The sequence below is a fragment of the Dipteris shenzhenensis genome, chromosome 1 (assembly GCF_047967505.1).
Source record: "Dipteris shenzhenensis isolate YYH24624 ecotype China chromosome 1, Dip_SZ_1.0, whole genome shotgun sequence".
In the NCBI taxonomy this organism is placed as follows: domain Eukaryota; kingdom Viridiplantae; phylum Streptophyta; class Polypodiopsida; order Gleicheniales; family Dipteridaceae; genus Dipteris; species Dipteris shenzhenensis.
Window position 1 is genome coordinate 39,028,649 of NC_141596.1, and position 13,988 is coordinate 39,042,636.

The 13,988-nt window shown below is 45.2% G+C and overlaps 2 protein-coding genes and 2 pseudogenes across 4 annotated transcripts in view; 1 reads left to right on the top strand and 3 right to left on the bottom strand.

The window, feature by feature from the left end:
* The window catches only part of LOC147905803 (Transducin/WD40 repeat-like superfamily protein), a 375,013-nt gene that overhangs the window by 280,058 nt on the left and 80,967 nt on the right, over positions 1–13,988 (top strand). The window lies entirely within an intron of this gene.
* Positions 1–13,988, bottom strand: part of LOC147905804 (pentatricopeptide repeat-containing protein At1g06140, mitochondrial-like) — a 191,239-nt pseudogene that overhangs the window by 110,287 nt on the left and 66,964 nt on the right. The window lies entirely within an intron of this gene.
* LCB1 (long-chain base1) overlaps positions 1–13,988 on the bottom strand; it is a 71,887-nt gene that overhangs the window by 26,166 nt on the left and 31,733 nt on the right. The gene's annotated exons all lie outside the window — the stretch shown is intronic.
* On the bottom strand, positions 417–5,974 carry LOC147905807 (uncharacterized; annotated as a pseudogene).

A 13,988-nucleotide genomic window follows, 5' to 3' on the forward strand; every position in this document is an offset into this window, starting at 1 on the left:
ATACAGACATAACAATACATGTGTGCTCTTACGCACGTGACTCCACTCACAAAGCTCAAAACCATAAGCTAGGTTGTACATAGACACACTATCAATACCATCCACGGTTATGGATGGGCAGCAGCCTGAACTTGTCAATGAGAATGAGGTGGTTGTACACATAGCCAACTGAATAATCCAATCACAGGAAATTCCGTCCTGCTATGCAATCACAAAAAAGGCATCCTAGTCCAATGCAACATTCCATGGCAGCCTTCTTCTGAATCTGACGAGGGTTCTAACCTGGCAACTCTGATACCCACTAGGGGAGTCCTGGCTAGAGAGAAATCGGCCCAATCTGTCTTGGTAGCTCTGAATACCCATCAAGGGAGTCCTAGCAAGACAGAAGCCATCAAAACAACCACACCTGGCTGTTCCTAGCAAACAAAAAGGCCACTGCACAAAACGAAACGATCTGAAGATTCTGAGGCAGTAAGAAAGCTCCCAGAAAGCAACCAATCGGAAAGCTCGGGAAACCTTGGGAAAAACAGCGAGCATGGAAAACGAAATTCCCTGGCAAGATCTCTGGCACCCTGGCAGGTGGGAATCAGCAAACTTGCTGGAAGAGAATCGCCAAGTCTAGAAGCATCTTGGAAAAACTTGCCAACCTTGGAAGCACCTAGATGGCCTCGCAAATGAGGAAACCTGAAAGCGGAGAGCTGGAGATATAGGAGCAGCCCAGAGCAGTGCAAATTGAAACCGATTGGCCAGAAGGGCCCCTGGTACATTGTGAATTTCCAGAACAGCCTGGCAGGCTCCTAGAGATTGCGAACTTGGCCCCTGATGAATTGTGATTTCCTGTAGCAGCCTCTGGGAAGTGTGATTTTGCTGTCTTGGACCTGGCAGGGCTCCTACGTAATGGCAGATCTGACCAACTGGCTCTCGGAAGGTGTGTGTAGCTGGGAAGCAAGAAAAACGACATTCTGATCTAAGAGAAAGCTGAACCAGCTGTGGCTTAGGCCCCAATCCACTTGAGCAAAGAATAGCTGCCCTAGCTCCCCGTTAAAGGCTGGCAGAGAAGCCGTGTTGAGGTTACCCCTCTAACTCTCAGCTCCTTTGCCTTGGCCCATGGAATTAATTGAACTGAAGTGTCCTTTACAGATTTAATCAGTTTGAGGCCAAGTCAATCACCGTAAATTATGTCCCTGTGACAGACCCCCCTCGTAAAACATGGCAAATGTCCTCATTTGCTGGTTCAAAACAGCAAGCATAAAAAATCAGAAAACTGAAAATACTGAGTGGTAGACTCTGCCAATATTACAAGTACATGTTCAAATACGTGCTTGAATGCGTAAACAGCATAGAAAAATCAGAAAATATATACAAGGGATGGCTCGGTAGAGCTCGAGATAACCAGCCATTCCAAATATACAATCAGAAACTGACAGTGACTAGTACACTGATCCAGAAATCTCGCGGCAGATATATCGTCAGCAAGCGGTACCTCGGGTGAGACCGACAGTATCACCAAGTGACCTCTAGATATCTGGAGCAATCTAGAGTGGAGGTGCTACCCCCCTCTTGAGCATCACACAATGCTCCATACACACGCTCTGCTGAGCCTGAATGAGCCCCAAACGAAGTAAGCTCAAGCTGAAATGCCTCTAGGTAGAGCTGCAACAACTACCAATTCAACCCTCCTCCATCCAATTCACATCAATAGCTGGAAAATTTCTGAATTTAACCAGACAGCGACGGATAACTCTACCTTTTACCTTGCGTTCCTTGTGTGCCAAAATCTGTTTCGGAACCAAGATCTCATCCAATTCTTCAACTTCAGGCTGATCCTCAGGAGGCATATCCTCTGGCAAATCTACCTGAAACGGTTTCAAAAGATTCACATGGAATGCATTGTGAATCTTCCAATGATCCGGTAGCTTCAGCCTATAAGCTACGTCATTGATCTTTTGCAAAATCTGAAAGGGACCGTAATACCGCATACCAAGCTTAACATACAACCTGTCTTTCCCCTTTTTCATTTTCAGCCGTGCTTTCTAAAAGTGTAAGAGAACCCAATCGTCTTCTTTGAATTGCAGCTCACGACAATGACGGTCAACGGCTCTCTTTTGTTCTAAGATCTCTGGAGAACGATCTTGATTTTCCTGTAAGCCACATCCAAGTTTTCCACGAACTTATCAGCTTCAGAGATTTTATCTTTGGTGTGCAGAAAAGGAGCCTTTCCTGTAAAAGTATGAACCGTGTTATTATAGGCAAACTCAATGAGTGGCAAGTATTGCTCCCGTCTTGCCTTGTGCTCTGAAACATAGCACTTCAAGAGATCAAGGCAGTGCCATTGGCCTCTTCAGGTTTGCCCATCAGGCTGTGGATGAAATGAGGATGAGAAATTCAGCATGGTCTCCATATTTCAAACAATCTTCTCCAAAATAAGCTTGTCATCTGCGGGTCCCTATCACTGATGATAGACTGTGGCATTCCGTGGTATTTAAAAACATGAGACATGAAGAGATTTGCCGCAGATCCTTGTCACTAATGATAGACTGTGGCATTCTGTGTGTTTAAAAACATGAGACTTGAAAAGCTTTGCCATCTGGTCTGCTGAAATTTTTTTCCTCGCCTAAATAAAATGAGCATGTTTACTGAACCTACAAATAATGGCCCAAATACAATCATGACCTGACGGTGTACGAGGAAGATCAAAGATGAAGTCCATAGCAATGCTTTGCCACGGTCTATCCAAAATGGGAAGTGGCTGTAACGGTCCAAGGGTTTTCTGCCTGTCATACTTCACTTTCTAGTAGGTGAACATACACCTCAACATCATGTCGCAAAGCTGGCCAATAAAAGAAGTGCTCAACAGCCTTCACAGTTGCGTCAATTCCTCTGCATCCTCCATAAGGCGGAATATGACTTTCAGTCATTATATGCTTTGTGACACAAACGGCTATGCATCAACACAAAACCATCGCGAAGAGCATAATGATCATTCCTCTATATCTCGAACAACTGATCATATACCCGTGCAAAGTCATTATCTAAAGCATATTGCTCTTTCATGGCATCCAATTCATCATGATAGGCAATAGAAACAGCAGAAACAAGTGGTTTCTTCAATACGGCATCCGGCACTGGCCTTCTAGAAAGTGCATCTTCAACCAACTTTCTTGTTTCCAAGAACATGCACAATCTGAAAATGAAACATAGACATAAAATTGGCCCAACGCATGTGCTTCTCTGATAGTTTCCTCTGTGTGAGAAAATACCTTAGAGAAGAATCATCTGTCTCAACATAAAAATCAGCACCCAACAAGTAGTGCTTCCACTGTTTGAAGCATAGTTTTTTCCATACGTTACCATACGCATACGTCATACGAATACAGAAGTATGATTGGAGTATGGTTCAGCCCCTGGGGCTGAGTGCAAAAATTTTCAGAAAATATAGATTGATCATTGATCATTGTACACATTAAATTGACATAGAGATACTAAACTGAAACTTGAAACTTGTATTAATTTTAAAGTCATCACTCATGAGTCGTGAATCGTGATTCATCATTCATGAAAGACTCCAGCCTCCAGAGACCATAGTCATCTAGATTCTAGATTTTGATACATCATACATAGTGTCCATTGTCAAATGATGGAATCATAGATCATAGATCAATAATCAATACTACACCAAAACATCATGATCAAAGGAAGTACACCAAAACATGAAAGGTAAAACATCATAAAGAAAAGACTGCCAGTGTGCCACAGCCCGGAAATAAAGCATGCATGACAATTCACAACCAATGAGGCTCAAGCCTCACGCTGCATCTTCATCATCATCCTCTTGCTCATCCTCATCCTCATCATCATCTGCATCAATGCCCGCACCCTCCTCCTCCTCCTCCTCCTCCTCCTCCTCCTCCTCCTCATCACTATCATCCTCATCTGCCTCGCCATGGAACTCCAAAAGACTAGAGCTGCTTGAAGCTGCAGCAACATCCATCGTTCCTGTAAGTGTAACAATAGGGGCTGCAATGTCTTCTCCCTCTGTATCTGCTTGCCTCACTAGCAGCCTATCATCATCCTTCTCCTTGTTGATCATTTCTAGGGTCACTTCTATCTTCTCAAATCCGCTTTCCTTGATTTTGAAAATGAGACACAAATTAGTATGGATGTATACTAATTTCTCGGTATTCTTTGGAAGCAGCCTATTCCTTCTTTTAGTATGGATAAGAGAGAATGTGCTCCAATTCCTCTCATAAGGAGAAGCACATGTGCCTTGCGAGAGCACTCGAAGAGCTAACCACTGCAAATTTGGTGTGTGAGCCCCAAATGTCTCCCACCATTTCACCCCTTGGTGCATTCTCTTTTCATCCTTTGCAATCGCACGAGCAAATGTGCCTGACATGGATTTGTAAATATCCAACTCATCACATAAGGTGCCTTGGCTGTCAACATCATACTTGGTGTACCGCTCTATGGCATCCATCCACCCATCGTACACCTCCTTGTCACTATCTGGATTTTTCTCTCTCCAAATAGGATGGAGAACAAAAGCTGCCGCATGCAATGGAGAATGCATCATATCCCACTAGTCAACACACAAGGCTCTAACATCAGCCAGCTTTGAGCATTCAATCCCATCAATAATTGCCATCTTCTCGACCATCCGATCAGTGAGTTCATATACAAGTCCCATGGTAGCCCCTTCCCTATCAACTAGGTGAAGGATCTTCAAAATAGGTGCACAAAGCTTCACAATGAGTCTTGCATCTTGCCAAAATGAAGCACCCAATATAATAGAAGACACTTGTTGTGCTTTCACAGTGCATGACACCTTCTTCTTGCAATACTCATCACTGACAACCATGCGGCGCAATCCATTGTATACCCTCTCATCCAACAAGTTTGCTAACATGATAAACATGTAAGCAAAGCGTGTTTGTGCTGGCTTCACCAATTCCTTCTTGCTGAATTTTCTATACATTGCTAACACGGTGTGTTCCCGGGTAATAAATGTCACAATCATGTTAGCATGTACCAACACTGGCTTCACCCATGCAAGCTTTCCAATATCCTCAAACAAGAGGTCAAGGCAATGGCATGTGCATCTAGTATAGAAAATGTGAGGCCACTCTTCCTCCATCAATTCTCCTGCCCGCACACAGTTAGATGCATTGTCCATACACACCTGCACCACATTTTCAGCCCCAACATCAAGAATGGCATCTTTCAATATCCCAAAGATGTACTCCCCTTACTTATACTACCCACTTGTGTCCACGGACTTCAAGAAGGCTGAACCAAATATGCATGAGACCATAATATTGATTATAGGCCGGTGCCGAGTGTCAGACCAGCCATCACAAGTTATGGTGCAGCCATATTTTTTCCACTTATCCCGAAACTGTAGCATCTCTTGATCTATGCACACTGCTTCATTAGTTAGCTCCGTTGTGTGCAAAACATTGTGGGATGCAGGCTTGAAGGTAGGCCCAACTTGGCCAATGGCACGAACCATCTCCAAAAAATAAGGGCTCCTCACCTTCCAATAAGGAATATCCTCTGCAAAGAAAAAACGACGAAGGGCAATGTATACATCCTTCCGTGCCTGTGACTCCCATGCCTTGGCCAAGGTTCCCTTTGACATCTTCAACTTCTTTTGCTTTGGCTCATATGCACTGCCAGATGCATTTCTACTCATTGAGGCATCTCCCAAATCAGCCACATCTTCAACAAGCTGTTTTGTAGTAGTTTTCAAGGCCGCCTTCGCCTGCAATCTTCGACAAGTATCTTTCACATTTTCGGGAGGAGCGGTACACTTGTCAACCCCCAAGCCTGTGAGCCCAAGAGAATGTGCCCTTATACGGGTCAGTCCTCCATCCCATGAATGAGGGCAATATTTACATTTACAAGTGTATTGGCCCTTCCCCAAAGGCTTTAAGGCCTCTACAAATTCCCATTTTGGTTCTTTTTGTCTTCCCATTTGCAGATCTGCAAGCTGCAAATTTGCAAAGGAGGGCAAATAAGGCATTGGGCAAAGGAACAATTTCCAAAGAGGGCTTGAAAGTTGAAGCCCTTGCAGGCTACCCTGTTAGATGGCATCAACTAAAGAGAGAGCACTTGCTGCAAAATGGGAAAAAAGAGCAGCCATTGCAATTACCTTGACGCTTGGAGCAGGTAGAGCGTAGAGGCAAGCTGCGGGCTGCAACTGTACGGTGACCACTCACCTCCAAAGCAAGTAGAAGTGTCACGATCTGTGACGTATTCCTTTCTCTTTCTAGACTTATGGATGGTTTAATGAATGGACACTTGTGGAAGGGTATGACCTTTCGACGGGACACTTCCTAATGAGGCATAACCCTTCACAAGAGACATTCTAATGAAGAGACATTCCTATTGTAATGTACCCTCTCATCAAGGGTCACACCCTTCACAAGGGGTACACACCTCTTCATGCACATACCCTTTGGAGTTCACACCTTTTCATGTGTGACTCTTCACTCTCTATATAAGAGAGGCCAAATTGTATGGATGACAATCACATCCACCCTACAAACATTCAAGCAATACAGTTATTCCTTGTTCTCTGCTATCTCAGTCTCTTTTCTGTTCCTTAGCACAGTTCTAAATATAGTAAATCTAGGATTTCTTACAGTGGTATCAGAGCAAAATTCGCTCCTGCCTGTAGGAAATGCCCCCCACCTTCTAGCGCTGATCTGATACATTTTTGCCGCTAGAAGGACATCCGTGCACATTGTGCATGGAAGAGATGGAGAGGATGAGCGTAACATTTTTAAACGCCTAAAGTCATCCTGGCCTCTCCATCTCCCTCACATCACAAGTTGATGTGAATGGACACGACCAAAATCGTGTCCTTTAAGGTGCTTGGGCTGTCCCAAAACCAAGGGACGCGCCTTTTCCACCATGGGACACACCTTTTGGTAACGAGTCTCGACTCCTCACCTGGACAGCCAGCCTGCGCAATAGCCTACGTCAGCCGTACGGACGTCCGTACCTACGCCATCACGACCAAAAACTGCGTCATCACGGCCGTACTCTCTTCGCAGCCAGCCGTACGCTGCGCAATCAGCCGTACTTACCTGCCGTACATTTCGCGCAGGAAGTCCGTACGATTTTGGTGCTGACTGCCGTACAGGCCGTACAGGCCGTACAGCCTGTCCCGTACACGCTGTACGGACAGCACATATCCTCCAGTCTGCGCTGCCAGGCCCTGCTTCGACATTTGCACTGCCAGTCCCTGTTTCCTGCCAGCCCTTGCCTCGCCATTTTCGCTGACAGACCACTCCTTATTTGCAGTCCTGCATACCAGCTTTCCTGACAGTCTGCTGCCCTCTCCTTGTTTCGCCATTTACACCCTGCCAATTCAGCACCAGTTGCCACATTTCTTGCAATGAAGACAGCCCGTTGACAGCCCGGACCAGACCAGCCTCGAGCACTCCTCGCAAAACACTGCAACATGGACCTCCGGACAACGATTTGCAGCCTTCTTCTACACAATCACTTGGCAGATTAAAGTATTGCCATGTGGAGTCTTTCCAATCTGCTTTTTCAGGATTCTTTTTAACAAATTACAGCAAATGAAAGAATCCACATTAAAGCATGGAAACCCCTGGTAATTCACCCAGCCATTCAAGGACACCTCAGGCACCTGCTACTACACAATATCGTGTTCAAATTGCACAGCCAGCCCATTTTGGAGCCTTTGCATCTTGGGTCTTCTGTGTCACGTGCCCTCCGAGTGACTTGGATCACATCCTCTACCTTCTGCGTGAGGCACCTCAGTTACATTATTTCCTCAGCACAGTACAGGTTGTGTTCCACGAGACACGAAGATATCCGGAACACGATATTCCTCAGGAGTTTGCTGTTCATTTTTGGAGAGAGTTTTACCCTTCACCTTCGGCATCCCCAGGGTACTCTCCACCTCCTTCAGCTCCCCGATATCCTCCTCTACAGGGTGTACCTTCTCCAAGTCAGTATTTACATCCTGAAGGCACTCCCTCCCCTGGATATCCTCCTCTTCCGACAGCAGCTCCTTACCCTTTTTCAGATCCGTGGACTCTGCTACCTACCCCTGTCTTATCACGAGCAGTAACACCTTTTTCAGAATCTACAGTGTTACCTCCGACAGGACCTCCCTTACCAGATTTCCACGGGTGGTTCCATCCTGCCTCGCCTGCCCTCTCCAATATGAGCAACCTCAGGGAGCAGCCCGAATCCTCTTTCAGGGATGGTACAAACTAGAGCGCAAGTTCGCGCTTTTCTCACAAGGATTTCCGACATGTCGCACCGCTCGCGTGAAGCCTCTCCCGAGATTAAAGAATCAAGTCCCAAAAAGACCCCTGAAGGCAACGTCCAAAGTGAATCTCTATTGCAACTTCAAATATCTCAGCTTCAAGACAGCATCTCCGACCTGGTTCAAAAAGTTCAACAACTCCAAGATTCTCGAAGTCCAGCACATACAGAGGACGACGTGACGCAACCCGACGACGATGCGGACTCTTTCCCACCAGAGGTAGAAAACACTGAACTGCGTGCTCTCTACCGATTACTTCAAGCTTCCAAAACAAAGCGACTTGACGTCAAACTTCCGGAAGCCTACACTGGTCAACGTAATCGCCGAACAGTTGACCAATGGCTCGCTAAAATGCGCATGTATTTTGACACTGTTGACCTCACGGAAGGCAAAAAGATCGCCTTGGCAGCCTCCCTCCTGAAGGATACAGCATTTCTATGGTGGCAAAGACGCTTAAAGGACGGAAAAAGTGTGTTAACTTGGGAACGTTTTGAACACCTGCTCCGTAAGCAGTTTGTACCTGCCAATGCGGACTTCCAAGCACGATCAAAACTTCGACAGTTGGAGCAAACGGGTTCCCTGTCTTCTTATATCTCTCAGTTCACCACATTGGTGCTAGAGATTGATGGTTTAACTGAGGATGATCGCCTTCATGCTTTCATCTCAGGCCTACAACCCTCGTTACGCATTGATGTTCTTAAAGCCAATATCACCACCACAGATGGCGCTATTGCTTACGCAGAGCGCATTACAGATTTCCTCAACACAGGGAAGCAGAGTGCTAATCACACACAGAACTCTCCTATGGCCAAAGGTGCTCGCCCTCAAGATAACACCAGGTTTCGCAAAAACTTCGGTAATCAAGGTCAGCGACAGTCTCAAGATCCCCAGAAGCCTCAGAAATCATTTGTTGGATTCCAACAGAAGCACTCCCCCAAGGATCGTGTTTCTTCTTCTTCACAAAGTCATTACCGACATCCCCAACAAAAAGGTGCGGCCACTGACAAGAAGAACAACTCCAGCACAAAAGGACTTTGTACCATCTGTACAGGCGACCATAGATGGTTCGATTGTCCCAAGCGACCAAAGCAAAATTCCAATATGGAACCTAGCACTTCCCCAAAAGAAGATGCTACCTCAGCACAAGACAAGAAAGGCAAAGCTGTTCGAATGGCGAATACCATCCACCTGAGCCTTGCCAGCAACCCCGAACCTTCCCTGGCCACTCAAGTACTTTGTGTTCAAGGATCGATTCGTGGAACAACGGTCACCATCCTCATCGACAGTGGCTGTTCTCATAATTTCCTAGCCAGTTCTGTGGTCGATAAACTTCAGTTGACCACTAGTCCTAGCCTCATGGACTATCAGATTGAACTCGCAAATGGAACTACTTTCTTGTGCAACACCAGGATCAAAAACTTGTCTTTTCGCATCCAACATTATACGGACAAGTTGAACTTCGACATTATGCCTCTTTCTCGGTACGATGTCATACTTGGACAACAATGGCTCTACGACTATGATCCATCAATCAGTTTTCGCAGCCATACTATCCAGTTTGTCCACCAGGGAAAACTTATTGAGCTAACTGGTTCTAGGGACTCTCCTTCAACCCCAGTTGCCTCTGCCCTACAAGTAAAGAAGTGGGTTCGTAAACGCCAAGCAAAGACTTCACTTCTGTTGGTTACGGCAGTCGAGGAGACACCAACAAAGGATCCTCCTGAATACCTCAACCAACCTTTTTTCCAGCCTTACCTGGATATTTTTCCACAGGAATTGCCAAAGCAGTTACCACCTCGACGACCAGTGCATCACCCAATCGAACTTATTCCCGGCAGTAATCCACCGTCAAAGCCTCCTTATCGGGTTTCTTACACTCAAAATGAAGAAATCCAAAGACAGGTCACCGAACTACTCGACAAAGGTCACATTCGGCCCAGTCGCAGCCCTTTCGGATCTCCTGTACTACTTGTGGAAAAAAAGAACAAGTCTATGCGCCTCTGCATCGACTACCGAGCCCTCAACAAGCTCACTATCAAAAACAAGTATCCATTGCCTCGCATTGATGACCTCTTCGATCAACTTCTACATGCAACACAATTCTCCAAGATTGATCTTCGTTCAGGTTATCATCAAATACGCATACGAGAAGGCGATGAGTACAAGACAGCTTTTCGAACAAAGTATGGACACTATGAATGTTTGGTCATGCCTTTTGGGTTAAACAATGCCCCGGCCACATTCATGACATTAATGAACGACATCTTCAGGCCTTTCCTCGATAAGTTCGTCATCGTTTACCTCGATGACATCCTCGTTTTCAGCAGATCCCTACATGAGCACAAACAACATCTTCACCAAGTTTTTGAAGTTCTCCGTGCAAATTCTCTCTACATCAACATTGAGAAGAGTGAGTTCTTCAAGACCCAACTTGAATATTTGGGACATGTTATTTCAGCTCAAGGTATCTCTGTGAATCCCAAGAAGGTCGAGGTAATCCGAAACTGACCTACTCCAAAGAATGTTCATGATATCCGCTCTTTTCTCGGATTGGCAAACTTTTACCATACAAAGGTCTATCAGTTTTCCGAAATCGCAGCTCCTATGTCCGAATTATTGAAAAGCACAGCAATTTTTCAGTGGCTTCCCGAAACAGAGTATAGTTTCCAACAACTCAAGCAAGCACTCACTACCACACCAGTTATGGCTATTGCTGACCCAAATCTTCCATTTGAGGTCATGACCGACGCTTCCGACATCGCTACAGGAGCAGTCTTGATGCAAGAAGGCAGAGTTATTGCTTTTGACAGCCATAAACATTCTGATATCCAAACCCGATATCCGGTCTATGATAAGGAGTTTCTTGCTGTTGTACATGCTTATCGCTCTTGGAAACATTATCTCATGGGTGCCGACTCTGTGGTCAAGACAGACCATCACTCTTTAAAGTATATCTTTACTCAGCCAGTCATGAACGCTCGACAAGCACGCTGGGTTGAGTTTCTGGCCAACTTTCACATGACCATTGAGTACATACCAGGACTACGCAATGTAGTTGCAGATGCTCTCAGCCGGTTACCTCTAGCATCAGCCATGGTAATCTCTACATTATCTGTGGATGTTCCGAATTCATTCAAAGGAAAGTATTTCAATGATAAAGACTTCGGCACCGCAGTACAGGTTCTTTCTAAAGATCAACCTTCGACTTCCGAACAAAAGATTTTCTCATCCTATTCTTATACGGACGACCTTCTGTATTATCAAGATCGCGTCTGTGTACCACATGACAAGGATGTTCGACGTCTTTTGTTAAAAGAGCATCATGTAGTTCCTTATGCTGCCCATCCAGGCATCAATAAGACTTATCGGTTACTCAGTGCAACATACTACTGGCCTCAGATGAAAAGAGATGTCATCAAAATGTTACATCTTGCTTATCCTGTCAACTAATGAAAGCAAGTCGACGACTTCCAACAGGACTTCTTCAGCCTCTTCCAGTTCCAACTAAAGGTGGGAAAGTATTTCCATGGATTTCATTACAACACTACCTCCCGAGGTAACACTCAGATTATGGTAATTGTTGATCGCTTGTCCAAAATGGCACACTTTGTTGCTTGCAAAAGCAGTGCACAGGCCCCGGACATAGCCAAACTCTTTATACAACATATCTTCCGACACCATGGATTACCCAAGAATATCATATCCGACAGAGATCCTAAGTTTACCAGTCACTTTTGGATTTCACTGTTCGAATCTTTGGGTACTACTCTACTGTTCAGTTCAGCTTACCACCCTGAATCAGATGGCCAGACTGAAAGAGTCAACCAAGTTCTGGAAGAAATGCTTCGACATTATGTTCAGTCACGCCTCGCCGCCTGGGAAGAGTATCTACCACTCCTTGAGTTTGCTTATAATAACTCTTTCCATAGTGCCATCAGCATGACTCCATTCCAAGCAGCTTATGGACACACTCCGATTGTACCAACAAATTTTGTACTTCAACATCGAGTGGCCCTAGCTGATCAACTGGTTCAAGAAATGCAAGACATTCTACTGCAAGTCAGGGATCATATGCGAAAAGCGCAAGAGCGGTATCAACAGTCTGCCAACAAACATAGACGTCACCTGGAATTTAATACTGGTGACATGGTGCTATTATTTGTAGCCCCACATCGCTATAAGACGGTTAAGTCTATGTTTCCTAAGTTGCGACCACGATACTATGGACCTTTCCGGATCGTCAATAAAAATTCACCTTTAAGTTATAAATTGGAATTACCACCATCATGGGGTAAAATCCATCCAACATTTCATATTTCTTGGCTAAAGACGTACATTCCAAGCGATGAAGCAGTTCCTCCTGCAGGTGATTATGTCCCAGAAATCGAAGACGATTTTGTTCTCCTTATTCTTGAGCCTATTCTGGACCATCGACAGCGAGAGACTCGACATCGACTTATCACGGAATTCCTTGTTCTTTGGCGAGATCTGGACGACTCCGACGCTACTTGGCAGTCTGATGAAGACTTACAGCAATACCCTGATCTATTACAGCAGTATTTTCAGCATCTACCATGATATTTTCTACATCAGTTCATTATCTCCACCAGGGTCTTCTTTTGAGTGGGAGGGGATGTCACGATCTGTGACGTATTCCTTTCTCTTTCTAGACTTATGGATGGTTTAATGAATGGACACTTGTGGAAGGGTATGACCTTTCGACGGGACACTTGCCCTTTCGACGGGACACTTCCTAATGAGGCATAACCCTTCACAAGAGACATTCTAATGAAGAGACATTCCTATTGTAATGTACCCTCTCATCAAGGGTCACACCCTTCACAAGGGGTACACACCTCTTCATGCACATACCCTTTGGAGTTCACACCTTTTCATGTGTGACTCTTCACTCTCTATATAAGAGAGGCCAAATTGTATGGATGACAATCACATCCACCCTACAGACATTCAAGCAATACAGTTATTCCTTGTTCTCTGCTATCTCAGTCTCTTTTCTGTTCCTTAGCACAGTTCTAAATATAGTAAATCTAGGATTTCTTACAAGAAGAGGGCAAAGGGCTGCCTAAATAGAGGGCAGCAAGGTGCTGAAGAAGAGGGTAAACTGAAGAAGAGTGAAGGGCTAAGGGGACTCGAGAGTCACGACTGAAGAAGAGGGCAAAGGGCTGCCTAAATAGAGGGCAGCAAGGTGCTGAAGAAGAGGGCAAACGACTGCCTAAATAGGCTCTTGAGGCAGCAAGGTCGGTGTGCAAGCAAAGAGTTGGTTCATGGGCGTAGAGCATAGTACGTACGGCCTTTCTTGAGATTCGGGAGCCTTCACAAGGACGTAGTACGGATTAGAAAATAGGAGCCAAGTAATACTATAAGGTACGCATCCCGATTCCCCCTCCCCCCAAAAAGTCACGTACTGAAATGCGTACGGACGTCCGTACGTACAGCGGTGCAAAATCCGTACGAAAAAAAGGACCATATGCGTACGTATGCACTATGGTTTGAAGCATGAATTACAACAAGTATGTCCTTTTCATAAATCCCAAAATTCATCTCCGTGGGCTGCAACACCCTACTCTCATAAGCAACAACCCTTTTATCTTGCATAAGAACTCCTCCAATGCTGTTGCCACATGCATCACACTGGACAACTCAAATCTGGCACGATTAG